Genomic DNA, 26,711 nt, shown 5'->3' with positions numbered 1-26,711 from the left:
CTCTTGAAGAGAGTCAGTGAGGGGCTCTGCCTAACATGGACTGAGACTCTGTTCCAGAGTATGGGAAGCCTCTGAGTTATGAAACGGTCCCGCCAGCATGTTCTATTCATGTTTGTACTGAGGTTTAAATATTTGGCTCTCGTGGTTGTTATGGATTTGGATTTTTTGAGGTGGAGCATGTCCATCAATTCCTGGTTGGACATGGCCTTGTACATCAGGCATAAATCACCTCTTAGCAGGTGGTGTGCTACTGAATAGAGCTGGAGTTTCTTTAGCCTGGCAGCATATGATATATGTTGGAGACCATTGATCCTCTTGGTGAGGTACTTCTGGGGTCTCTCCAGCTGTTGTAAGTGCCGGGTGAGGTACATACCAAATGGGGCATTGTACTCAATCATGGGCCTGATAAGGGAGGAGTACAGGGGCACGATGATCTCCTTTGATCTGGATGTGAAACCCTTCATGATAAGGTGGGCAAGGTAGAAAGTCTTTCTAACCACTTTGGCAATGTGGGTGTCAAATGAGAGGTCACTATCAACTTGGGTCCCCAGGTCTCTGATTACCTTTTTGGTACTCAGTGGGTTACTGTCTATATGATAATTTGTGGGTACTTTGTTTTTCCCAGAGGGGATGACTATACATTTCTTGGCATTCAGTTTAAGGCCATGATTCCGGCACCAGTTGTCCGTTTCGGTGAGGCCTTTCTGTAGGATGTATGTGTCAGCTGGTGTATCGACTATGGCACCTAGTTTGCAGTCATCTGCAAACTTTGTCAGCCACAACCCTCCCATGTTTGCTTTCACATCTGAGAAGTAAATGCCGAACAAGAGGGGTCCCAGGACAGAGCCCTGTGGGACATCACTTGTGACTGGCTTTGAGTCTGACATGGCTCCCGCAATCTTGACTTTATGGGTTCTGTTCTTTAGCTAGTTTGAAACCCATCTTGTGACATATGGATTTACATTTAAGCTGTTTATCTTATCTATGATCCCCGAGTGGGGTATTGTGTCGAAGGCTTTAGCCAAGTCCAGGTAGGCTGTATGGACTGCCTTGCCCTCATCAATGGTTCTAGTAACTGTTTCGAAAAAGTCAACCAGGTTCAAAAGGCAGGATCTTCCCTTTACAAAGCTGAACTGGGTGGGATCAAGTGTCTGTAGGTCCCCAATGTCATTGTTTATGAGTTCCATAATAATTCTTTCCATAGCTTTGCAAACCAGGCTGGTCAAGCTTATGGGGCGGTAGTTCCCAGGGTCTGTAGTGGAGCCTCCCTTGTGGAGTGGGACCACTGTTGCTGTACACCAGTGTTCAGGTACATATCCTGTAGTAAGGCTAAGGTTAAATAACATTTTTATATGCGGGTTTAGCGCCTCTTGGAGTTCACGTATCACGCAGCCGGGGATACCATCGGGTCCCATAGATGCTGTGTTTTTTGCTTTGCTGAGGGCGGTTCTCACCTGGACATCAGAGATGACAGGGAGGTTACATTCAGCTGGGATGAGTATTTCTTCTTTTGGAGGTGAGGGAGGGGAGAAATTTGCACTGAACCTGTCTGCCAGAATGTTGGCAATATCTGTGGGTTCGGTAAATTTTTTGTCATTGTGTACTAACTCTGAGCATATCTGAGGGTTTCCGCCCAGGTTTCTAACATAACTGAAGAATGCCTTGTGGTTATCTTTAGTGTCCTTGGTGATTTTTCTCTCAAAGTTGGCCTTGATTGTTTTTATGAGAGAACGCAGCTTTCTACTAGTGCTGATCAGAGATGCCTTCCCTTTATGGGATTTTGCTCTGTCTTGCAGTAGCTTCCTTCTTTTGTTATACAATTTGTTTATGGCTGGGGTCCACCAGACAGGATGCCTTCCTTTGGTGGAAAGGGTCTTGGTTTTATTTGGGACTGCACGATCCATGCATTCTTGGAGATGTCCGTAGAAAGCATTTGTGTAGGATCCAGCATTGTGGGATGTGGTTTCCATTGGCCCTGTGGGCTTAAATGATACCATCTCAGTCTTGAGAAGTGTAAAGTTGGCTTTTGAGAAGTTTCTCACTGTAGTCTTTTGTGCTGGGGGTGGAGGTGGTAAATGTATATCCAGTGTGATTAGTTTGTGGTCAGATCTCACCAGTGAGGGGAATACTTCCGGTGTGGAGCATTTTGTCCCCATGTTTGTGATGATCAGTTCTTGTATATTATCCCCCCTTGTGGGAGGATATGACTGTACTGGTATGTCAGGTAATCCATTTCATTCTGTATTCTAAGCTATCATGCTGACTAGAGGCATACCAGTGTACTACAGATCTTAGCTTTGATTTACCTACATATTAGTTTCTGACTTTCTACCCTTCAGAACTAATGTCCCACTGCCTGACTTGCTCTGGTCTGGCTATGTAGGTCTTGGGGGGAGGTTACCCATAGGCATCATTCAGAGTCCATAGCACAGCCTTTGTTTGTGTTTGTCTACACCTGTCCTGCTGGCTGTGACTGTTGTTGGGTATTTGAACCCCCCTGACTGGCATGTGTGAGTCACTTACCTTGTGGATGTCCCAGTTTTGAGGGATATGCTGCAGGGCTCCTATGTTGGATGCACATAGTACATTCCCTACACATGGTTGAGCACAGGTAGTGTCATGTTTGGCATCCCTTTTACTATATGTGAGAGTCAGAGAGAGGTGTTATTCCCTGGGTCCCTCCTGTGTCTGTGTTGCCTCTTTGCCAAGGCCAGGGCATACTGGGCACACCTCCTTCTGCCTACTGGGGCAGGCTCAGGTTGTTCCTCCTCTGAGTCACTCTATACCTGTGCAGGCCTTGGCAATGGTGGGGGGCTGTGTGGCCCTGCCCAGTGCTTTTCCTGCTGCAGCTGTTTCCACAGGATCATATTGTGTAGCATAGCACATACAATGACAATTTGAGTACATGTAGCTGGTGAGTACTGCAAGGCTCCAATGGATGTATCCAGGCACCAGAACCATGACTTGAGCATCCCAAACACACGCTATACTATAATTCTGGTCTGTGCATGTGCCTCATTATGGAGTTCTTGTTTGGGTGTGTGTGCATTTCTGATGGGTGTCATCATCCACAGCTCCAGTACATGTCCAGCATCCCCCAGGTGACTGTGAGGGATGTCCCCATTGGCAAATCTCTGGTACAGCTGCATCAGATGCCAGGTGTGTGAATCATGATAGCTTTCAGGGCAGCCAGCACACACATTCATTATTATGCCCTGGGCATCGCACATAACTTGGCAGTTGATGGAGGGGAAGCCCTTGCTGTTGATGTAAACCCTACCCCACTCACCACTTTGATGCATATGTGCATGCCATCTATAGCACCCACTACCTCAGGTTATTCTGCTATTTGGTGGAACAGTTGCATATTGCTGGCCAATGCCTCATGGGTGTTGGGGAAATATACATGCTCACTGACATGTGCTGACATGGCAACCAGGAATTGGTGGAGTACCCTGGATGCTGATGCCTGTGAGATCTGCATCATAACCCCCGTTGGCCATTGGAAGGTATCTGTAACTAGTATTCTTAGGCCTACACATACCTTGATATCTACTGGGATGGGTTCCCCTCTGTTAGTTCTGTGTGTCAGGCGTGGCCGGCACAGCTCAACAATTTGCTGTAGGAGGTCCCTATCTACTCTATAGTGCTCCACTATCTCCAGCTCAAGTAGCCCCTGGTAGGTTACCCTGGGTCTGTACACTCTTCTCTGCCTCCTCCCTGTGGGTTGGTCAACAGCATTCACATCCTCACCACCCTCAGCCTCTTCCACAAGTTGTTGTATGATGGCTATTGCAGCCCCTATCATTTTGTTGTTTTGATTGTTAAAAGTTCTCTGCTTGTTTATACCAGTGGTGTACAGTGTGGGAAAACCAGAGGGGAAGGTGTTTGCATAGTTTATAGTAGTTTTCTGGGCTGGGCTGGTCTGCTGCCTGTGTAAGTGGCTGATTCTGATACATTTTACCTGGCAGCTATGCTAGTTCTCCTAGATTACCTTCCTACTGCTGTTTTCCCTTCCCATTACCTTCCTGTTTAAGCCCAGGGGTGCACCACACAAACACAGTGCTCAAATGTGCACAGAGCTGCTATTTCCTGGTTTAACTTTTTTTAAAACCTTTAAAACCCAGTGCGCGGCATGCACATCTGCTTAGGCAATGTAAAGAGTGCTGGGCAGAGTCAGACACACCCCCTTGATTAGCTGTGCTTAGCTAGGAGCAAACCTGAGCCACAGGGCTCCAGTCCAGTTACACTATGCCTGACACCTCCCCCCCTATGATGTCAGCTAACTCCTAAGCTTGCACCAAGCTATTCCTACTCTTACACTGTTGGGATCTGACAAGCATGCTGGGGAAAACTGGGATTCACTAGCATTCCCCTCATTTGCATAGGATTGCCTGCTAATGCATAGTTACATGTCTCACACTGAGCCTCCCCCTTAGCAACCACTACTCACTAACCATGTTGTCTTCTGACTGTCATTGACTTTCATGGCAGAATAGTGATTTTAGTTAGAATGCTTATTTTAGGTTTATTTTATTATTTTCCCCCCAATCCCGTTTGCGCACCGCTGCCCTATGCTTAAAAAGCTGAGGCCGGCTAAAAAAAAATAAAAGTTGATTTTTTAAATTTTTTATGCTGTTTGCAATGCAAATGGCCTTATACTTGACAGCTGGCATGCTTCCTGACTGATATGCAGCCTTTATTTGGAGCTGTCACAGCTCCGTTTTGGATTTTGCAGAAATGTACTCGGTTACTAACCGAGTACATTTCTGCAGATTGCACATGTCCTGTATGGCCGGTTTCAAGTTTCCTTGATCACACATTCACCTCATTTGCATGGATTTATCCATCAAATGGGGTGATTTGCATACAGGGGTTTAGTCCGTGCAGGACCAGTGCAGGAGCGCTTGTGCACGCCCCCGCAGGCTGTTCCTGGATTGCACAGCAGACATATTGCCTGCTAGTGCTCCTGCACTACTCCTGTACACCATGCAAGGCATGCAGAATCCAAGGGAATGTCTAGTATGTTCAGTTCCCTGGTAGTTTTTTTTTACAATCTGAAGCAATTGTTGTTCCTGAACATACGTTGTGAATAATTTCCTTACTAATGCTGTTGAATCAATATTACTCCAATCTGTTTCTGGTAAATTTAAGTCCCTAGCAAATTTTATTCTTCCCTCCTATGTTTGATGCAAGAAATGTATGAATTCCTCTAGGTCATCATCACTTGACTTTGGTGGTCTATACACTCCAACAATTGCAGTGTATTCCAGGGTTGTCTTTATTGTCACAGTTACACAGTCCATAGTATTGGTGTTATCAGTGAACATGGAACAATCACATAGCATTCCTTGTAAACAAATTAATTCTGACCTAAAGTAATTTAATGCAAACTCTTATTCATGAAATGCTATTAAATATGTTCATGCCTTCTATGTTCAGAACCCGCACAGCATTTGGTATTCAAATATTGCCAATGAGAGCAAAATAAGGACAGTTACTGTATCGTGAATTAACCACACTGGTCTTCACTCTACTCTGTATCACACACACACATACACACACACACACACACACACACACACGCACACACACACACACACACACACACACACACACACACACACACACACACACACACACACACACACACGTATATAGATATATGTATGTATATTAATCAGAAAATGGAATTATGCTTATTGTAAAGCATTCTGTTATTGATTTTGGGAAAAATAGGATGTACCCATATAATAAAAGTAATAATTGTTACTAAAATCTTAGGACATTTATTGATAAATTTGCCTTTAATTTCAGCACAGTTTCAACTATTTGGTGATATCTTTGCTCTCTAAGAGACATTTTCACTTCTATCTCCTCAAGTCAAGCATCTGTTGTATCCCTCCTGAATAAGTCTCTAGTAAGATCAGTCACTGAATATAATGCTGGGTTTTATAGTTATTCTACAGCTAAAGTAAAGCTGCAAGATGATGGACAAATATTTTACCTGACAGATTGATAATGTTAGAAACCTTGTGGAAGACTAGTACACCTTCAGCCTACATAGAATAGAGTTCCTTCTTTTATATAATCACAACAACTATTAACCTGCATCATCCTGAGACAAGCAAACATGGAAAACTGAGTGTAAAAGCATACTGACATCAAAGCAGTTTCTTTACAATTGTCTTCTAATCTGGAATGCCCTCTGTTACTCTTTCTGATCTGAGACAGTAAATTAATTCTTTCAACATAAGATGATCTAAGATTTTAGTACTTTAACTCCTAGTTACAGACTCACAGAAAGCCTTTTAGTGAGGTCCGCTATCTGTGCTCTCCTTACAGTATAACAATAAAATAGTGTAGTTTGTAGCACTGTAACAGTGTACTTAGCACTCACACTGCCTGATGCCTTGTGTGTCATTCTTTCCTACCATTGGATTTTTGGAATCTGTAATGTTATCTTGAGTCAGTTGTGGCAGCACACAAGGGGATGTAGTTGTATTTAATTCTGTGTGGGTGATTGGTGGCTGACTCTGGGTAGATTTGGAAATGAGCAAAAAAATGCAGCCAAAAATGAATTTGTTGTTGTAGTATAAGTAACACAAAACATTTTGTAAGCTTCACATTATTTGTTTGCAGGTTTTGCCTGTACAAGGGCATGTCCAGCTCCAGAAGGCACTCAATGCATGACACCCATGATTTGGAAAGCAGCTGTGCGTGCAGAATATCTTGCCATATGTCACTATTTCCTTAATGTACGCAACCCTGAATTGGAATAATTCTCAATAATACATTGATATTTCATTACAGAAAGAAACATTATAAAATGCAAGTCTCTTTTATTGAGTATTTGTCAAAGTCGCTATGAAAAAAAGCAAAAGAGATGAGTTTGCAGAGTGTAATACAATTATTTACTTATATATCTGTTTTTTTGTATCCTTCTTTGTGACCATTTAAAATGTCCTTGTCAGAAGTACTCAAAAACTAAGTAAAAATATTTAGCAGACACAAGAAGGTTATAATTTAGGAATACATGAAAAAACAGGACATAAAACTGATATACAAGAAAATAGGAGCACAAAGCTAAACAGTAACAGAGTCAGAGATACACAGTTTGCAGAGATCATGCTTAGGATACATAAATGTAATATGTTCTTATAATGAACTAGTATGCAGTATAAGCCATATACCAGTGTCTTATGCAATTCATAAATGTGTTAATTCCCTGGAGAATCCCTGTACATTATTATACATTTTGAAGAATCAAGGCTTGGAGTAGGTATGCAAGTGACTACTCATATCAAATCTGGGGATACACGGCACAAAGTGCAAGCAGTTACATAAACGTATGTAGTCGCAGATGCATATCTAATGCACCTAAACCACAGCCTGCATACTTGATGAGCTTATATGTATATGTATATGTATATGTATCTGTATATGTATATGTATATGTATCTGTATATGTATATCTATACCCACTCAATATTATAGAACAGAGCATCAACAATAAAAATGATGAAAATGGTAGGATACATAAGGCAAATTAAAGGAATGATAACACACATCCTAGAAGTGTGCAACATGCAGCTGAATGGACCATGGCAAGCTTACACGTACCCTTCCCTCAGAACAATGAGGACAAAAGTATCCACCTGTCATTAGATTAACCTCCACAGCAGATGCTTAATTCTGCAGTCATGAAAATGAACACTTCTGTACAGACCTGACTATGAATGCCGAAAGGTTCAGGAAGCACCCCTATCAATGTCTGTGGAGCAACAGCAGATAAGTTGAACTGCTGTACTGCTTTCCACACAGAAAGAGCAGCTGCAGTGTGCATCTGGAAAACCTCTGCTCTAAATGTTCACGGCTTAACACAGAGTTGTACAATAGGATAAAAATGATACTTTAAATATACTGAATATTGTTAAGCTGCATTGACTATCTGTACTACATCTACATGGAATGAGCAAGTACAGGTTACCTAGATGTTAGTATTTACAAAACATTTGGGTCTACATTAATTCTTAAATGGTTATTTTCAGCTTCATGCATTTGAAGCATCCTCACTACACACTGCAGTGATGTTGATATATGCCTACTGAATACGCACAGCATGTTGTCAGATATTTCTCATGTACAATGCTGGTATTGGCAGCATTGTGAGTAGATTGAAAATAAAACAGCAAAATCAATAAATTGCCTACATTTCTGAAGGATATGATGTATGGAAATCAAATGCCTGCATCTTTTACTAACTTCAGTCATCAATGATTTACCAGTAAGCCACATATTTTATGAGAAACAAACAAAAAAAAAATATGAAACAAAAATGTAGAAATTATTTGAAATTCTGGACAGTTGAGAGATACATAAGAGGATGAGAAGTCTGGCAGGCACCTGCAGGGTAGGTGGTGGACAAGTTTGGTTTGGATCACTTCTTTACATTTATGTTATATATTTTCACAAAAAATGTTTAATCTTAAGCTGCAATGAAGATTCATAGTTTCTATCTGCCATAATCTTCACATTTGTCCTGCCATGTAAGCTTTTTAGTATTGTATAGTATTCGCAGGACTTTTTGTGTCTGACTTCCCAGAATCTGTTGCTCTCTGTGTGCAGGATGTACGCCTTCAGCCATGTCCTTTCTACCATACCTCCTACACTGTCAACGTGCTGTACGGCACTAAAATATTAAATGTAAATGTGTCCCAGCAATTTGTAAAATATATATGTAGGGATGTGTTACAGTATCCGTAATACACCCCCTGTACTGTCAGAGAGCCAAACGGCACTGAAATTAAATGTGAAAATGCCATTGTCCCTTTTTGTTTTTATTTGTTATTTTTTTGTATATGCTAGTGAGGCATGGTGCTTAGCAATAAACATGTGCCAGACATCTAATAATGGAAACTGGATGCTTTTAATTTTAATAGAAAAGGTCAAGTTTAAGCATAGCTGAGTAGTTTGCATTGCACAGCATGGCATTTAGCAGTGCTTAAATGTAACTGATAGCTATATAGAACAGGGTAGGTCTCGTCCCCATGTCTTTGGTAGCTGAATGGTTAGAGTGATGGCTTTGAGTGCAGTAGGTGTACGGTTCGAATACCAGCCAGCTTTTTACATGCAAAACAGAAATGTTGTAAATATTTTTTTTTATGTATACATTGAAATTTGTTAACCAGGTTAGTCCAGCTTGACTAGAAGCCCATATTAAGTGGAGACCCAAGTATAAAAGCCTCAGTTACACGCATATGTCCAATACATTAAAGTTACACTACCAGATAATGTAGTGAAATGTATGTTTAGGGGATATAAAGTAAAATAGATACACATAATAATAAATTATCTTTAACGAAGAAATACTTTCAATATTTTTTTTTTTATTTTGTAATAAGTGTGGCTTGCCCATAGCTAACCTCTGCTAAGTGAAGCCAAGCAATGCTAAAACAGGACCTATTTTAGCAGTACTTAGCAAAGTGCAGCTCCACTTAGCTATTTTGGGCACTGCTAAGCAATCCCAATTTAAGCAGTCTTCAGCTCAGCTAAGCTGGTTTGTGCACCACTAAGCATTGCCGGTTTAAGCACTGCTCAACTAAGCTTATCAAGTTTGAGTTTGCATGATGCTAAGCGGAGCTTAGCATTTTTACAAATGGTCCAATGGCAGCAAAGTGCGGGAAAACAGTCTTATTTTAGCTGAACAGGTGGAAATACAGCCAGAACCTGTTGGACTTTAATCACTAGCATGGGTGCGGAGAGGAGGTTGTCACCCGGACTCAGGTTTCAGGTATGGTGTACAGAATCATCCAGTGTAACTTGCATGACAGACTGCACCAGACCTAGGGCAGACTGGTGCACCTCAAAGGGCAGGCTGGTCCTGGTGCCCACCACCCAGCACTGCCACTTTTAGGGACATGAAGGGGCAGTGGTGACTGTCATGTGTGGGGATCTCAGTCCCACTGTTGCTATCTGGGAGCACTTGGTACTCCGATTCCCAATCACCCACCCCATCGAAGGTATTTACCTCCTCATGTGTCATACATCACTCTGGTCTGCTGTCTTGCCTGTCTTGTCTGTCTGCAAAAGCAACCTCTCCTACCCAACTTACTTCCCCAAACATACCTCCAACCCTTCCCCAACATCCCACTCTCACCTTAAAAAAATGGGCATCTGTCCCCCAAAAAATGTCATCCCATTCATAGCTCTCCATTTTTTCCCCACATACACTGCTATAAATCAATCTCCTATCAATTAATCAACAACGTTATGTCACATACACCCCTCCCTGTGGGGTGTGAGGCTCCAAATTCCACATTTTCCACATCATGCACAGCTGTTGCTGCCCAAGAAATGGAGAGCTTTGGTCCTTTCCTACAACCATCCTGCACATTCATATCTGTCTTTTATATTGTGTTTCCCCGTGCTTGCCCCCATTTCACTACTTTCCTATCACCCCTTTTTTCTTTTGTTTTTTTTGAAAATAGTTTGGGTTTAAGTGGGGAGAAGAGCTGCTTAGCATCGCGGTGTGTCTCGCAAACCCACACAAACCTGCTTAAAACTGCTTTAATCACCTTATCTGATTCTGACTCTGTTCTGCACATGAATAAAATAACTACCCCTGCCATGTTTCAAACCCAGGACTCACTGAACTACAGCATAACTTAACACACTAGGCCAAATCAGCTCTGAGGAATTACTGGTGTTTTTCTAAATATACCATGCAGTACAGTGATATAACATTAGGAAAAAAACACATCCCTGCCAAGTATTGATCCCTGGACTCTCTGAACTACAGTTAAGTGCATTAGGTCATTAGACCACCTCTGCTCTGGAAAATTACTGGTGTTTTTACCAGTGACACTACTTCTACATATAATGTGATAAATGACAGCATACTTGGGCCTGTGATGCAGACACCAAACCAGTACACAGCCAAAGACATGTTGATGGATTGATGGGAGGCCTATGATATCAGTTAGAACTGACAACTGCACAGACTGTTGGAGAATGTCCACACTTGTGTCACCTACTTATGGCATGGTTGTCATCAAAGGTATTCAGTGTGCTGAAGTACTGGCAAGACAGTGCAGATTGATTTTGCAAAATCATGACAGACAGGTCAGTGTCACATGTCATAGCCATCCAAGCATAAATGTTCATGCCAATCCTGTGTACCACACTGTATGCATGCACATATGTCTTACAACTACACCTCCCATAATAATGACTGAGTAGCTCTATCTGTTACTTTCCTAGCATGTCTGACATGTGGACACCCACAGTTCAGGACCACGGCCAAGTCTGTTGCATGACAACTACATGCTTAGCAATACAACATAGAACTAACTAAGCCCTGAAATGTTCAGCAAAAATGGTTGCTGCTACAACAGTCACTGCTACCCACAATAGCATGTCAAAGGCCTGGAGGGTGGGACACATGTCACAAGTATGAATATGTGTCCTAAATGCCCCCTACCACTCTCTGGATGACACTACTACTTAACATATGTACCAGAGGCACATGCCTCACCTGGACTGTTATGGGTACCCTCACCCTGGCCATGCTGTGACTCAAGAACTGACACTGCTCCATTACTATACAGCTTGCTGTCCCCCAATTGCTTCACAATCCCCAGTATGACTCCTGGCCAGAATGCAGCAGCTGTGGCCTGCTACACATGCAGCAGTATGTTCAGCTACCTGCTACAGACCTAACATACCTCCCAAACACCTAGACCAGGGCATCCACACAACACCCATACATAAAGGGTTGGGGGAATGCTCAGGTGACAGTGGCATGCCACAGTCCCCCTCTAGAAACATACACAGCTGACAGATCAGCATCAGCTGCAGCAGCATGCACATTCAGATAAAAATAATGTACGACACTCACATCTGCCTGTCTCCTTACTGACCACAACACACATTGCTAAATAGTAACCTGGCACAGAATCAGGAAGTCTGTTAACAATGGCCAAACATAGCATGCAAAACTGTTGACATGCCACATTAGTCCAAACAGTGAACAGTATTTCTACCTACCCTCTGTGATGCTGTAACTACCACACCTCAATAATTTCCTCCTCACAGGCCAGGAATAGGGCCAAGGCCTACATGAAGGGCTTAATTATAGCACTGTGTTGCCATGCCACTGGCTAATGAAAATGCAACCCAGCTGTTCTTGATGCTATTAGCAAGTGTGAGTCAAAGATTTGTGCACAGGCAATCACCTGTTCATGAGCATTAACTACAAAAGGCAAGTTGCTGAATATGGTAAAGAGGTATGTAACTTTCTTCATGAAGACAAATGGCAATTTCCAAGGAAAAACACCTCTGGATTTCTGCTCACAAAGGAGTACAGCACTATACCAGGGTATGTCATAGAGTTAACCATGTAATATAATGCAAATGGGGGGATGCAGTCATGGGAAATAGGGCTTTCAACAGTAGGGCTCAACAACATATCTTTGAATGACATGTTGTTGTTAGTCTGCTGTTCAGCAGATACAATCTTGCCTTTTGGCACTGTCTGCAATGACATAGATTGCAGCTTTGGCCCCTGTGCACTCCCTGCAATGGTCAACACATGTACAAATGCTACTATATTGTCTGTTGTACAATAGTGACAATAACTACTGGTGGATACAGCTGGCATATCACATCGTGTAGTGTCATGAGCCCTTCTTAGTCTGTAAATGTCATACAGGGTTAGTTCAAAGATTGTCCAGGTGTCCCTGACTGTTTCTGATGTACTCTGGCTAGCTCACTGTGTACTACACACCTGTATCTCATTGCCTGACAGACATGGTTACTATACCTGGTGGCCTCCTGCAGCAGGACAGAAGGTTATAGGCAGTATTAGTGGTGGACACAGGTTCTACCTGAGCAACAGTGTGTACATATTGACCATACAATGTCAGGGAATTAATACACTACCAGATACTAATGTACCATTACTGTGTTCAGAAGGGTCTGGCATGTCATAGACACATTCCCCACACTGTGGTGACACCCATTACATATTGTCCAACTGGTTTCCAGACATCCATATTTGTCTGGCATGGGGTCCACATATATCAGGCACATGTACACATTCTGCAAACATCTGGGTACTGCAGATATTGAACACATATGAAGAGGAAACCCTACACCATATATGCCCTGCTCTCAGTTATTGTGTAGCATAGATGTTACTGGGATGTTCACATGCACTTGTATTATCATTCACATATTTGTCGAATGTTGGCTGCACGACATGGTACTGTAACGTTGTCCATAGGGGATACACCACAGTCAATGGGAGTGATGGGTGTTGACACATAACACCAAAGTCTGTCACAGCACACAGGCCATAACTACCATATCTAGGACCATGCGAGGTTACTAGGCTATGAGCCCCCATAAGCCTAGCCCAGATGTTAGCCCATGTGTATGGAAGGCAGCACTTGATGCCCCAGTGCAACAGAAACACAGGTGGTATCCCAAGGGTGTAGGTCCAGTTAACCATCCAGTTATCCAGGTTCCACCTGCAAAGGTGTAAATAGCTACCCTGCCTGATGTAGAAAGTGTGACCATTACACAGCAGGCTGAGTGTGTGGGACACATATCTGAGCCACCTAGAAGACCAGTTGATGTCACACACCACCAGGTTGAGGGGGGGTTGTGTGTGTTGATAGAGTGGAGCTTGAGTTTCACTTGTAGAGCAGTCCCAACAATGTGGAGTCTGATTGCCTTGCATGTCAGACAGAGGTCACCTCAGAGGAGTATGTATGAAACCAGGTAGAGGGTTGGGCTTATAGCCTATTTGTGTATGGTAAATGTTTGAGGCCCTGGTACTCCCTGATGGGAAACCTCTGTGATGTCCCCAGCTGCTGCATGTGCTGTGTGAGGTGAATGTTGAACAGGTCATTTTACACAATAATGGGCCTTATTGTGGGGAATACAGGGATGTTAGGACCCCATGCCCCTGTATAACATACCCATAGTTATGAGGCGGGTCATGTAGATGGTTTACCATAGAACAGAAGCAACATGCTGGTGAAATGTCATGTTGCCATTGACCTGTGTGCACAGATCCCACACAACTGATTGTGTGCCTAGGATGTTGTAAGTGCTGTGATAATATGTGGAGATGTCACTGTCCCCAACGGGGTTGACACTGCATGTCCTGGTATGCAGCCAGAGGCCATGTTTCTGGCACCAGTCATATATTTGCATGAGACCCTCCTAGGCAGATTTCTATATCACTAGGGAATCTGGTGACAACACACAGCATGCAGTCATCTGCAGACATGGTCGGCCATAGACCAATGGCTGTGTCCTGCACCACAGACATGTACATCACACATAACAGAGGTCCAAACACAGAACAGATTACACCACTAGTTATGGGTCACCGCTTGGTGTGGATTCCCCTATGAGTTTTAGTTGGGGCATGTCAGTATGGTAACCTATGGTGTGATGCATACTTGGGAGTGTATATCTATTATGGTCAGGTGGGTTATACTGTCAAAGACTTTGTCCAGGTCAAAGTAGGCAGTGTGCACTGTCACCCCTGTCCATGTTTTGGTGACTGTGTCAAAGAAGTCAACCGAGTGTAACAGACATGATCCCTTGCTTGACAAAGCCTAACTGTGTGTGCAAGTGACTTAAACCTTAGCACGGATATAAATAGGACGTGCTGGAGGGATAGATTTATCACTCAGAGACTCCCTATGCTGTGGAATAAAATCCCGGTCCATGTGAGGCAGAGCACCTCGCTGGGTCTGTTCAAGAGAAATCTTGACCTGTGGATGGGAGATCATAGATTTACCCCAGGAATCATCTCTGTGTCACTGCTGGACAGAGGCACAACAAACTAATGGGCACAGTATTTTTTCATATAAGGGGTGGCGTAAGCCACAAAAATTTGGGCTAGGCTTATAAATGCCTTAGGGCAGATAGCCTAGTATAAACCTATGAACCTATGAACCTATGGCATGTGTGGAGTTAGCCAATGTCCTCATTAATGAGCTGCACTATAAACTGTGTTATGGCCTTGCGGAACAGCCACATTAGGCTGATGGGTGTATAATGTGACAGATTAGTGGACACACCACTGTAGTGTAAAGGGGTGACAGTGGTTGTCCTTCACACAGCTGGGACAAAAGCGGTAGTCAGGCCTCCTTTGAATACAGTGGCTTATGTTGTTGCAAGGTTATGCTAGGGGTCATGTAGGATGCATCCTGTCATGTGATACGTTCCCATGGCAGATGTATACCATGACTTTGACGTGGCAGTGGTGACCTGTTCCATACATATACGAGAAGAGGCCAGGTACTCTGGACATCCATATGATGTTTAAACTAATGACCAACAAATAACCAGGACATATGAAACAGCAGTGCAGTTCACATGACTCCTCACTCCAGTAGTACTTGAATACTAGGAAACATGAAACAGCAGTACAGTCTACTTCAAGTACTACTGGTGTGAGGTGTCTTGTGGACTGCACTGCTGTTTCATGTTTCCTGGTTAACTGTTGACATCCTGATGTACTGATGGGGGACAGGGGATGAAACCTACCCTGACTCTGTTAAGCATCAAGTGTGCTATACCTACAGCACTGGCATAGCTGGTGTCCTTGACCACCACAAGTGAGCAGATGCAGGTGCTTCCTGTGATGCTGCAGACATATGTGAAGAACATTAGATGATTGTCTGCAGTGGATGTCAACAATGTGGGCTATTGGTTTGCTGTGCAGGTTCCCAGGAGTGATCCCATTCTCTTTTTCACACTAATGAGACATTGCTTGTAAATGGACACCTGCCACTAGTTTGTCTCGGACAGCTGTACGTCATCCCAGTTATAGACACTTACGTATTGCAGATGTCCACCAGACAGTTGTACGTATCCTTGCAGAGGATGATGCAGTCCTTTTGGGTATATCTGACTCCATGCATCTATACAAATGCACATCTAACACATGTGTGTATGTGTGGATATTGGTGGCAGTCCCTACACAGGGGTTTGGGGCTGTGAAGCTGTGTATACCACCTCACATGAGGCTGTGTTCCATGTTGGAGGTGTATGTATGTGAGACCCTAGCTAGATAGGTATTGTGGGAGATGGTGACTGCAAACATGATCGCATGATGGTAGCTTTTCATGGAGGATGACATTGTCGTGATGCTGCAGTGGTAACCTGTGTTGTGTAATATCAATTATGACACACCTTCACCACATGTGGGGGTAGCCCCTGGGTGGACTGAAGTGTTTGTAATTCCACTTTTGATGGCTCTCTGGCCATGTCTGTGCTGACATGGGTACATCTACCAATGTATGTTTGGGTCACTCAAGTGACTCAGGTTCAGGGTACAGACCCAAATCAGAATACAGTTGTTGAGGTCCATATAGGTAGGATGGGCTTCCTGATCACATGTGGTAGCTGGTAGCTAGCTATGATATGAATAGGAGTGTTGGCAATGGTGAACTACCCCTGCAGTGTTCCCTGTGCATCTTACTGCCTGTACAGTGTGGAGGTGTGTATGTGTCTCATATATACTGCAATCACATCCCATCCCATTTCTGTCCACACTTTGGGGTATGACTGTATGATAGGATGGTTGACCAGGTAATGTTGGGATGCTCTCTGCAGCTTTGAACCATGTGTGTGTGACTGCACAGATGTCAGCATTTCCCAGGGTTAAGAGTGCTTGCATTGAGGGCAGAGTAATGTGTAGACACCTAGGGTTTAGCAGCATGGCCTTCAGTGTGTGCTGCGCTGACAGTTGTATATTGGTAGTGATAACCTCACTACTTTTCTTTGAAGAACAACAAAGCAAGCGAGACCAATTCTTCAGTACTTTAAAAATCGTTAACGTATTTTAATAAGAACGTTTTCGCTCCTACAAAGCAAGAGCTTCATCAGACAATAGTAAAAAAACGCCGTTACACTTTTAAATAAAAACAGTCATGATGTCATATCCTTAACAACGGTGGAAGTGGAAAAAGTTGTTTACATTTTCAAAAAGTGTTACCTTGGCAATACCGCACAGGCAAGCCTCAAAAGTGAGTAGCCAAGGTTAATTTCTCCAATTTGCCACCATACATAAACCTCAATAAGTTGCTAGTGGGGCATTTCTAATTCAACCCAACTTTAAATATCAACAGTACATTTACATTTATAATGCACGCTTATACTTTAGTTTTTCAAAAGTTAAAAGACATGAAAAACATAAAAACATAAAAAGGATAACTTAAAAAAGGGATAACTTGAAAACATAAATCCCTGCAATACTTCACTATATACCCATAGCTGATGTTTCAAAGCACTTCCTTAAATTAAAGCTAGATGTCGTGTATCCAGAAACCAACAACAATATAAACATATACTGTGACACATTTTTTTTTAAAAAAAAACAAGTTTAGAACAGTTTTTAGCTGTCCTTCCCCTTTAACAAATAGGGCAACAGCCCTCTTTTATATTTTATTTACTTACCCTAGACATTTTCTTTACTTTTAAATTAAAAGTACACTACGTATTGTGTAGTACTCTTTCTGATTTCGAAGAAGAGTGTGTTACTCTGAAAAATATGTTTCAAAATAGGGGCTACCCCTTGGACCTCCTTGATAATCTAATTGAAGAAATTTCTTTTAAGAGAATTTCAGGTTTTTATAAACCACTACTAAAAAAACGCTCATGTGGTAACCCAGAAACGACCTTTGATTTGGAACTCGAACCAACTCCCAATGATGGGAACCTATCGGTAGAAATCAATAACACTAACCAAGGCCTCCACCATCTTGTTCCTCTCGATTTTAAAAGTAGGTTCATTTTGACCTACAATAAACATGCTTATAGTATGTGTTGTATTGTCAAGAAAAACTGGGAGTTCATTGCAAATAACGCCCAACTTCTTGAAAAATTAGGTACAGGTCCTTGGTTTGAGTTTAAAAGGGGAAGAAATTTGAAGGAATTTTTACAAACAGGGGATCCATTGCTTAACTTATCTAGACAAACTGGAACTTTCACCTGTGGATTCTGTCATTGGTGTAGACTGTTAAAAACAGGAAATTCCTTTATGATATGAGGTGAAAAATATTATATCAAACACAAGATTCTTTGTGATTCTAAATCAATAATTTACATAGCTTTTTGTAATTGCTGTCCAAGCTTTTATGTTGGTAAAACGGACCGGAGATTACGAGACCGTGTTTACCAGCATAATTATGCTATTAAAAACAAAAAAACGGACAATGCCCTTTCAAAACATGTCCTAGAGAACATCGGACATAGTTTTTCTTTCATGGGGATTGATGTAGTGAAAGTTGGGGTTAGGGGTGGTCCTCAAACGCTTCTTCTAGAATTAAAAGAACTGGAATGGCAGTTATTATTAAATGCCTTTTCCCCACCTGGTTTAAACGAAATGTGTAACATTTCTGTCATTTTAAAATACAGAAGTTACCTTAGGAAATAGGTTAATTTAAAAGTAAAGAAAATGTCTAGGGTAAGTAAATAAAATATAAAAGAGGGCTGTTGCCCTATTTGTTAAAGGGGAAGGACAGCTAAAAACTGTTCTAAACTTGTTTTTTTTTTTTTTTTTTTTTAAAAATGTGTCACAGTATATGTTTATATTGTTGTTGGTTTCTGGATACACGACATCTAGCTTTAATTTAAGGAAGTGCTTTGAAACATCAGCTATGGGTATATAGTGAAGTATTGCAGGGATTTATGTTTTCAAGTTATCCCTTTTTTAAGTTATCCTTTTTATGTTTTTATGTTTTTCATGTCTTTTAACTTTTGAAAAACTAAAGTATAAGCGTGCATTATAAATGTAAATGTACTGTTGATATTTAAAGTTGGGTTGAATTAGAAATGCCCCACTAGCAACTTATTGAGGTTTATGTATGGTGGCAAATTGGAGAAATTAACCTTGGCTACTCACTTTTGAGGCTTGCCTGTGCGGTATTGCCAAGGTAACACTTTTTGAAAATGTAAACAACTTTTTCCACTTCCACCATTGTTAAGGATATGACATCATGACTGTTTTTATTTAAAAGTGTAACGGCGTTTTTTTACTATTGTCTGATGAAGCTCTTGCTTTGTAGGAGCGAAAACGTTCTTATTAAAATACGTTAACGATTTTTAAAGTACTGAAGAATTGGTCTCGCTTGCTTTGTTGTTCTTCACTACTTTTCTTAGTAAAGGCACTATGGGAATGGCAAGAACCATTTCCAGATGCCTGGAGGCAAGTTAAGAGAGATGGAGGCCATCTGTTGCACAGCATTGTGGTCTGTTGACCATAGCATCCCAGGCTCACAGGTACTGGAACCCCATGAAATATCACAGGACAAAAGACCAGATGTTAAGGTCAGTCATTTCCTGAATGTATTGTGGCATCAGTCTGGGTGATAGTGAAATGGTGCATAAGGCTAAGACATACCTGCCTGGGACACATAGTCAGTGTGCTCACTCATGTCTCACTGCATATAGCCTAGGGACGTACATCTGAGGTTAGGCATGCCAACATGGACTGTGACAGACTCATGATAGTACCTGTTGGTGAGAGACAGCAGTGAGTATGCAATATGGCAGTGTCTATCACCTAACACACAAGTAACTGTGACCATCCACATATACAGCCAGGTGAGAGGCATATCACTGTGTCTCACAATGGAGTCTCCTATGTGTAACATAGTTGACATGTGCTGAAACCTGAATTTTTGTGGGACACAGGTGTGTGGCCATGTGTGGTATGTGCCGTGTCCAGCTGTGGTGTTCAGGTGTGGCTTTGCCTTGGAGGTCTCCTTTGTTTGTGGATGTGTATGTTGAAGTCCACTGCATTGTGTGTGTGTTGTGTAGCTGTGGGTGGTGTGTGAGGTGTACTGATTGTGTTAACAATTTGTTTGAAGACACATATGTGGCCTTGACATGGGGGGAGCATGGACTGCAGGTTCCTGCTATCATTGTATCTCTCACACAGTGTGTTCCTTGGTGCTGTTTGTATATGGTTGTCCATCCATGCACATGAGGCAGGAGCTACACTGTGCCAGGGCACCCATATCAACCACACTGGCATGGGAAACTGTAGGATGTTGTCCAGCTATACAGTCCAGAATCTGAGGGAGGAAAGCCAGGGAGACCTGAGGGGTGGGCCTACAGCCCTGGTACTTACTACAACAGTAGGAGGCTGACATTGCAGCATACAATGTAGACAGGCTATGAACAGGCAGTAATAGGTGCAACAGGTAGATGCATTTGAACACCTCATAGCACATGCAGCAAGTAGCATGAAACATCAGAATCAGGAGGGCAATTCATGATGTATTGCCACTGTGTTGCTATACATACTGTGGTGATAGATGGAGGGGTATGATGTGGACATTAGTGATGGACAGGGGTGGCAAATGTGGATGTACAGGGTGTGTACATTTTAGTTAGCAATATATGTGGTCCTGTGATGTGTTCCCCTCTTCATGTCTTTCAGGTAGGATGTATAGATGTCACAATCCACCTTTCTTAGAACTGAGACCTGCATTGCACTGTGGGCAGACCTCAAAGCAATGGTGAATGATGTGGGCCATCAGGACAGGAGCTATGAACAGGTCCGACACCATGCTACAAATATAATACATCATGCACGGCAAAGACCAGCAGCTGTGGTCAGGGACCATGCTCACACCAGGGGTGAGCCTGCTGCACAATCCCCTTCTCAGCTGCAGAGGAGTTCCTGACAAACCTGGGTTCAGCCACCAGCTCACAAGAAACTATCACAACATATGTCATGAAGGTGGGTGACACAGATTCCACAGCTGAGGAGCATCCAGGTAAGCCTCCAGTGTTCATCACGTTAATACTGTAGCATTCATAGTGGCAGCCTCTGCATACCTGTACACATATGTCAGGCCAGTCTGCATTTTTGGGTGGGGTTTTGTAATGCACACATGTGAACACATATTGTGAATGTCAGAAATTAGTGTAGTATCACAGTTTATACTGTACATGTTGATAAATGCACATATTATCCTGTACCAATGCCATATGTGGGTCTGCTGACAATACCTCTCCCCCACAAATCCATAGGTACCTCTGGTGTGGCTGAAGACCATCATCCTACAGCCGGTGAGTGTGGAACTGTCTTGTTATTGCTCATCTATACCCTAGGCATATTAAGGGCTGCCAGTTTGTCATGCACATTTCTGTTAAGCTTAGCCATATTGCAATACATGCATGTTCACATAGTGAGTTTTACTGTAGTGTATCACATCGATAAGCACAGTAGCATATTTGCAGTAGCTGTAACATATTACCATGTATTTTTGTAAAGGTATAGCCAGTCTGATATGCAGGGGTGCATTACTATTGTGTAAATGGGTGCACTGAGTTTTAGGTGAGGGTCCATCACATAGTCTGACCTGTCACATATCTCACAGGTGTATAGTACTAACAGCATTAACTGGATGTAGCTGCACTGCATGTTGTTGAGGGTCTGTCCAGAGTGTGTCTGTCGTGGTCTTATTGTGTGTTATGCTGGCATCAGTCAGAAGGTGCGGTCTGTATAATGCCTTTGTGGCATCTCATGTGTGTGTGTGTGTGTGTGTGTGTGTGTGTGTGTGTGTGTGTGTGTGTGTGTGTGTGTGAATCAGCAGACATTATAGTGCAGGAATTAATGTTGTCATGTTGTCTTCCTTTCACAGGTGATCATGGGGTTGGAGTGTGTCCCCCTTAGAACCTAATAGTGTCTTATCGGACAATGATGATTATGGTGGCCATTGTGAGGCACAGGAGGGGTTGTTGGGGGCTGAATGTGTCCCATTGGTTGACATCCCACTTCCATCCCCAGTGTTCCCACTCACAGTCAGTATGCCCACACATACTCAGTCCCCAACAGCCACAGATATTTGGCAGTCAGAGGGTGGTGGCATCAAGCAGGAGAGTGTTGCAACTATGGCATCTGTGAATGTAGACACTAGCCATAGCCAGAGACCTAGCAAGGTCCCATACATGTAGACATACAGGGGTGCATGAAGGAGCACTGCTGCCCATCCAGCACCTGTCAGAGGTGTCACAGCACGTGTCATCCGATGCATGTATTGGTCCATCATGGAGGTACAGGCACATTGCAAATAGTAGTAAAGAAATAAAGTCCAAACCACCACACTGGTAATAAAATCGATTCTTTTTACTTCCAACCACAACAGATGAGCGCTTTCGTCTAATAGATAGACTTCATCAGATCTGATGAAGTCTATCTATTAGACAAAAGCGCTCATCTGTTGTGGTTGGAAGTATAAAGAATCGATTTCATTACCAGTGTGGTGGTTTGGACTTTATTTCTTTACTACTTGGTTTGCTATCAGTTTCACATTGTAAATAGTACATCATACTGATGATCAAGGTCATGGATGCCACACTGCCTGGCATGCATGACTCCCTCTATGGTATTGGGGATGCCTTACATTATTTTGCTGATGTAGTGGCTAGATGGTGAGGTGAAACACTGTCATTCCTTAACCGTGCAATGTCTGTGCTGGAACATGTGGTGGGAATAGGGCAACAGACACATGGACATAGGCCAGCAACAACATCATCTGAGAGCCCACATAGCCATGCACAGTCTCACTTGCATAGTGGGAGTACCAAACAGCACTACCAAAGGGAGGCTGCTGCCCACACCACAACATAGCAGGCCATAAGTATGTGGACCTGGGCGGTCCCATGAGGGACAAAGACCCAGCAGACACCGATCACCATCAGCAAGTAGTACCACATCTCACCCCGGGCTTGGTGATGCCAGTGCCACTCCTGGCAGAACCAGTTACCATGTTCGTGTCTGGAGACAGAACTGTACATTCTGCCATGCACGGTCCATGGCTGTCCAACATATCCTCATGTAAGGCTAGCACATGGCTTGACTGTGTGCATGGACACACTCATACAGCACTGACACATGCAGGTCACCAAGAGACACACACAGCTCCTCTCTATGGCCCAGTTGACCAGCACCCCTCCAGAAACACATATGTGATGTCAACTGCATGGCACAGCCTAGGACTTTGGCAACCCCACAACACACCCTGTGCATGTGATGATACCTGTGCCACATCCCTGTTATCCATACCATTGATGCAGGGACATGCTAATATGTGTGTCATGCACTGGGTGAATATAATACAGTTAATGGTAATTTGTAGTGCAGTAGTATTATGACCCTTAAGGTGCTGTCTGCTGGCAATTGTCATGCATACACATCAGAGTGTATGTATCTTTGTGCCACCCTGCTTTATTGCTGTTAGTACTGCTGACTGAGTGTTGTCTGATAGACCTTATTCTGTTTCTGTTTCAGGTGCCTGTGTGTCTAAGTCATGTTGACCTGCTGCTATTACAGAAGCTCATGTTGGCGTATTGGCAATGCAGAGACTTTTTCCTCACGAAGGTAGGGCTGCATATGTGCATGTTTACCTAGTTGCATATGTGTGGAACAGTGTGGGAGGGCTAATGGTGGCAGACAGCGTAATCATGCATGCATACCCCTTGATACAGCATGCTACTCTTGATACATGTCACCTGTGGGTTCTGTAGCATCGCAGATTCATAGGTCCATAGAAGGTTACTAGAGTACTGGCCCTGGGTTCCTTACAAGCCTAACCATTACTTTATCCCCAACAAAATCACTGATCAGCATCTGTTGCCCCTGGCATTGATGGACACAGGTTGGACCCCTGGAACAGACTTTTGTTTTCCATCCACTCATGACAGATGCACTTGATGAGTGTCTGCATGGTACTCTGTTTGACATGTATGGGAAGTGCATTCCTGAGACAGGGCAGCCTCAGGGAGACAAACCTGTCTCTCGAGCAGGGTTTTTTTTTTTGCTGTCACATATGTGATTCAGGCCTCTTGTGCTTGTAATAAGCAAAGAGTTAGACTCACATATATGGGGCACCTGTTGAAGGGCTGAGCACAACATTGCCATCTATGCATTCCACAGCTCACCTGTGGACAACCTATCTGATACCAAGTGGGGCAGTACTGATTCAAGGCTGTCTGCATGGAACAGGTGTTGAAGTCCATGAATAACCATTGTGGGTGTTAACATAGCCTTTCTAATTGCTGCAGATGTCTACATAGGTACATACCAGACCGGCCATGATAATAATGTATTGTTGTACAGACTGAGGACTATACAGAGGTAATGTCCACTTTTTGTCTGGATGCAGTCCCTTTACCTATGTGGTGAACCACGTATGAGCCTTTTCTGACCACTGACACTACTTGATGACTGAATGCAGCAGTGTTATCAACCTGAGTACCCAGGTCTGTTAACACAGTTTGTGTGTTTATGTGATTGCCATTGATGTGGGAAATAGTAGGGCCATGTCCTCACCATATGGTATGATGGTACTGTTTTCTGCATTCAGCTTGAGGCCAGGTGCTTGGCAACATTCCATACCTACTGTATGACCCCATTGCAGTGTGTTAACATCAGTTTGTGGGTGAAAGACAGGTAGCACATGACTTACAGTTGCCACAGCCTTAGGTGGTACCTACATATGTGGGAGGTGGCAGTTAGCATTCATGCCTAGATGCCTTAGGATTCATGCCCACTGAGTGGTGCAGAGCTACAGTTACCCCACTCCACAAGGAGGGATCCACCTTGGATCCCGGAAACTACAGTCCCATGTTTCTGACAGCCTTATCTGCAAGGCCATGGAGCGTATTATCATGGAACTTATAAACAAAGACATTGGCAACCTTCAAACACTGGACCCCACCCAGTTTGGGTTCGTGAAGGGCCAATCTTGTCTCCTGAACCTGATTGACTTCTTTGAATCAGTCTCCAGAGCCATGGACAAGGTTAAGGTGGTCCACACAGCCTATCTAGACCTCGCCAAGGCTTTTGACACCACCCCCCACTCTGGAATCATAGATAAACTTACTAAGCTGGGCAATAATCCCTGCATCACCCAATGAGTTGCCAACTGGCTTACTGACAGAACCCACACTGTAAAACTAGCAGACTCCAAATCCAGCTCCAGACAAGTGACAAGTGGAATACCTCAGGGTTCAGTCCTGGGACCGCTCTTGTTTGGCATCTACTTCTCTAAAGTACAGGCCAACACTAAGGGACTCTGGCTAACAAAGTTCACAGATGACTGCAAACTGGGAGCCATTATTGAATCCCCAAATGATGTGGATATTTTACAAAAGGGCCTTACAGAAACAGATGCTTGGTGCCAGGGCCATGGGCTCAAGCTCAATGCCAAGAAATGTATAGTTATCCCCTTTGGGAAAAAACATGTACCCATGAATTACCACATAGGTGGCAGTACACTAAACACTGAAAATGTGATAAGAGTCTTAGGGACACAGGTGGACAGTGGTCTCAACTTCGATAACCACATCGCCACAACAGTCAGGAAATCCTTCTATGTGGCACACATCATCACTAAGGTCTTTTCATCCAGAAAAAAGGAGATCATTGTCCCACTGTACTCATCCCTCATTAGACCCATTATATAATACAACGCCCCATTTGGTATGTACCTCTCAAGACATCTCCAACAACTGGAAAGGCCACAGAAATACCTCACTAAAAGTATCACAGGCCTAAAGCAAATGCCCTATGCTGACCGCTTTAAAAACTCCAGCTATACTCTGTTGCATGTCATCTACTCTGTGGCGATCTCTGCTTAACATACAAGGCCATGTCAAACCTAGAGCTGTTGGACATGCTACACTTAAAAAAATCTCAATCCCTCAGAGCCACACACTCCAGGGATCTAAACCTTGTCATCACAATAAACAAAACATGCTGGTGGGATAGGTTTCTGACCCAGAGACTCCCCAGACTCTGGAATAGACTGCCCATACATGTCAAGCAGACTGCCTCTTTGGCCCTCTTCAAAAGGAACCTTGATGATTGGATGGGAGAAAGGAAATTCACCCCGGGGATCACATCAGTCACCCTACTAGACAGGGGTCCAGGGAAGTAAATAGTGTGGGAAGAAATAGCCAGGGAAATGTTATGGCTAGGCTTGTATAGGCCCTAGGGCTGATAGCCTAGTACCAACCTATGAACCTATGAATCTATGAATCTATGATACATGTGAATCATTGGGAGAGGCAGCTACTCACAAGAGCTACACATGTCTACATATTGGACATACTTAGGCACACAGAGTAGGTTACCACCTTATCAGAAGTGGCATGTGGGACACATCTTGTAGTGTTGTGACAGTTGGAAGGTCATACCATACCCATGGCAAGTGCAACAGACAGGACTTCCCTTGATTTGCTAATATGACAGCTTCTTTGTATCACATTTCCCTGTCCTACACTCTGGGGACCTCTGTATTGTTTGAATCGTCACAGGTCACACCTGGCCAAACATGGACTGCAACCTGCAGGATGGGACAGGTGGTGCCCATACCTCTCACCTCTACAGATTTCTGTAGAATGTCCAGATGTTTGCCACATATTTTTGTTCCGTTTGTCATGACATTCTGGTTTTCTGGCAAATTAGTGTGAAATCATTAAAGACTTATATTAGGCAATAATGACAGATATTTTCCTGTCAGACTTCATACCCTTCAGAAAATGCATTCAATTGCACAACCTGTTATGCTATCTAGTTTCTATGTTGGTCACAGCAATATTTAAAGATTGACCCTAATATTTGGCCTTTGTCCCACTTTTCTGTATGGCTTTATCCAGATGTCTTT

The sequence above is a fragment of the Protopterus annectens genome, chromosome 3.part0, assembly GCF_019279795.1.
Source record: "Protopterus annectens isolate FY-2018-M chromosome 3.part0, PAN1.0, whole genome shotgun sequence".
Lineage (NCBI taxonomy): Eukaryota > Metazoa > Chordata > Ceratodontiformes > Protopteridae > Protopterus > Protopterus annectens.
Note: the sequence above shows the minus strand (reverse complement) of the source record.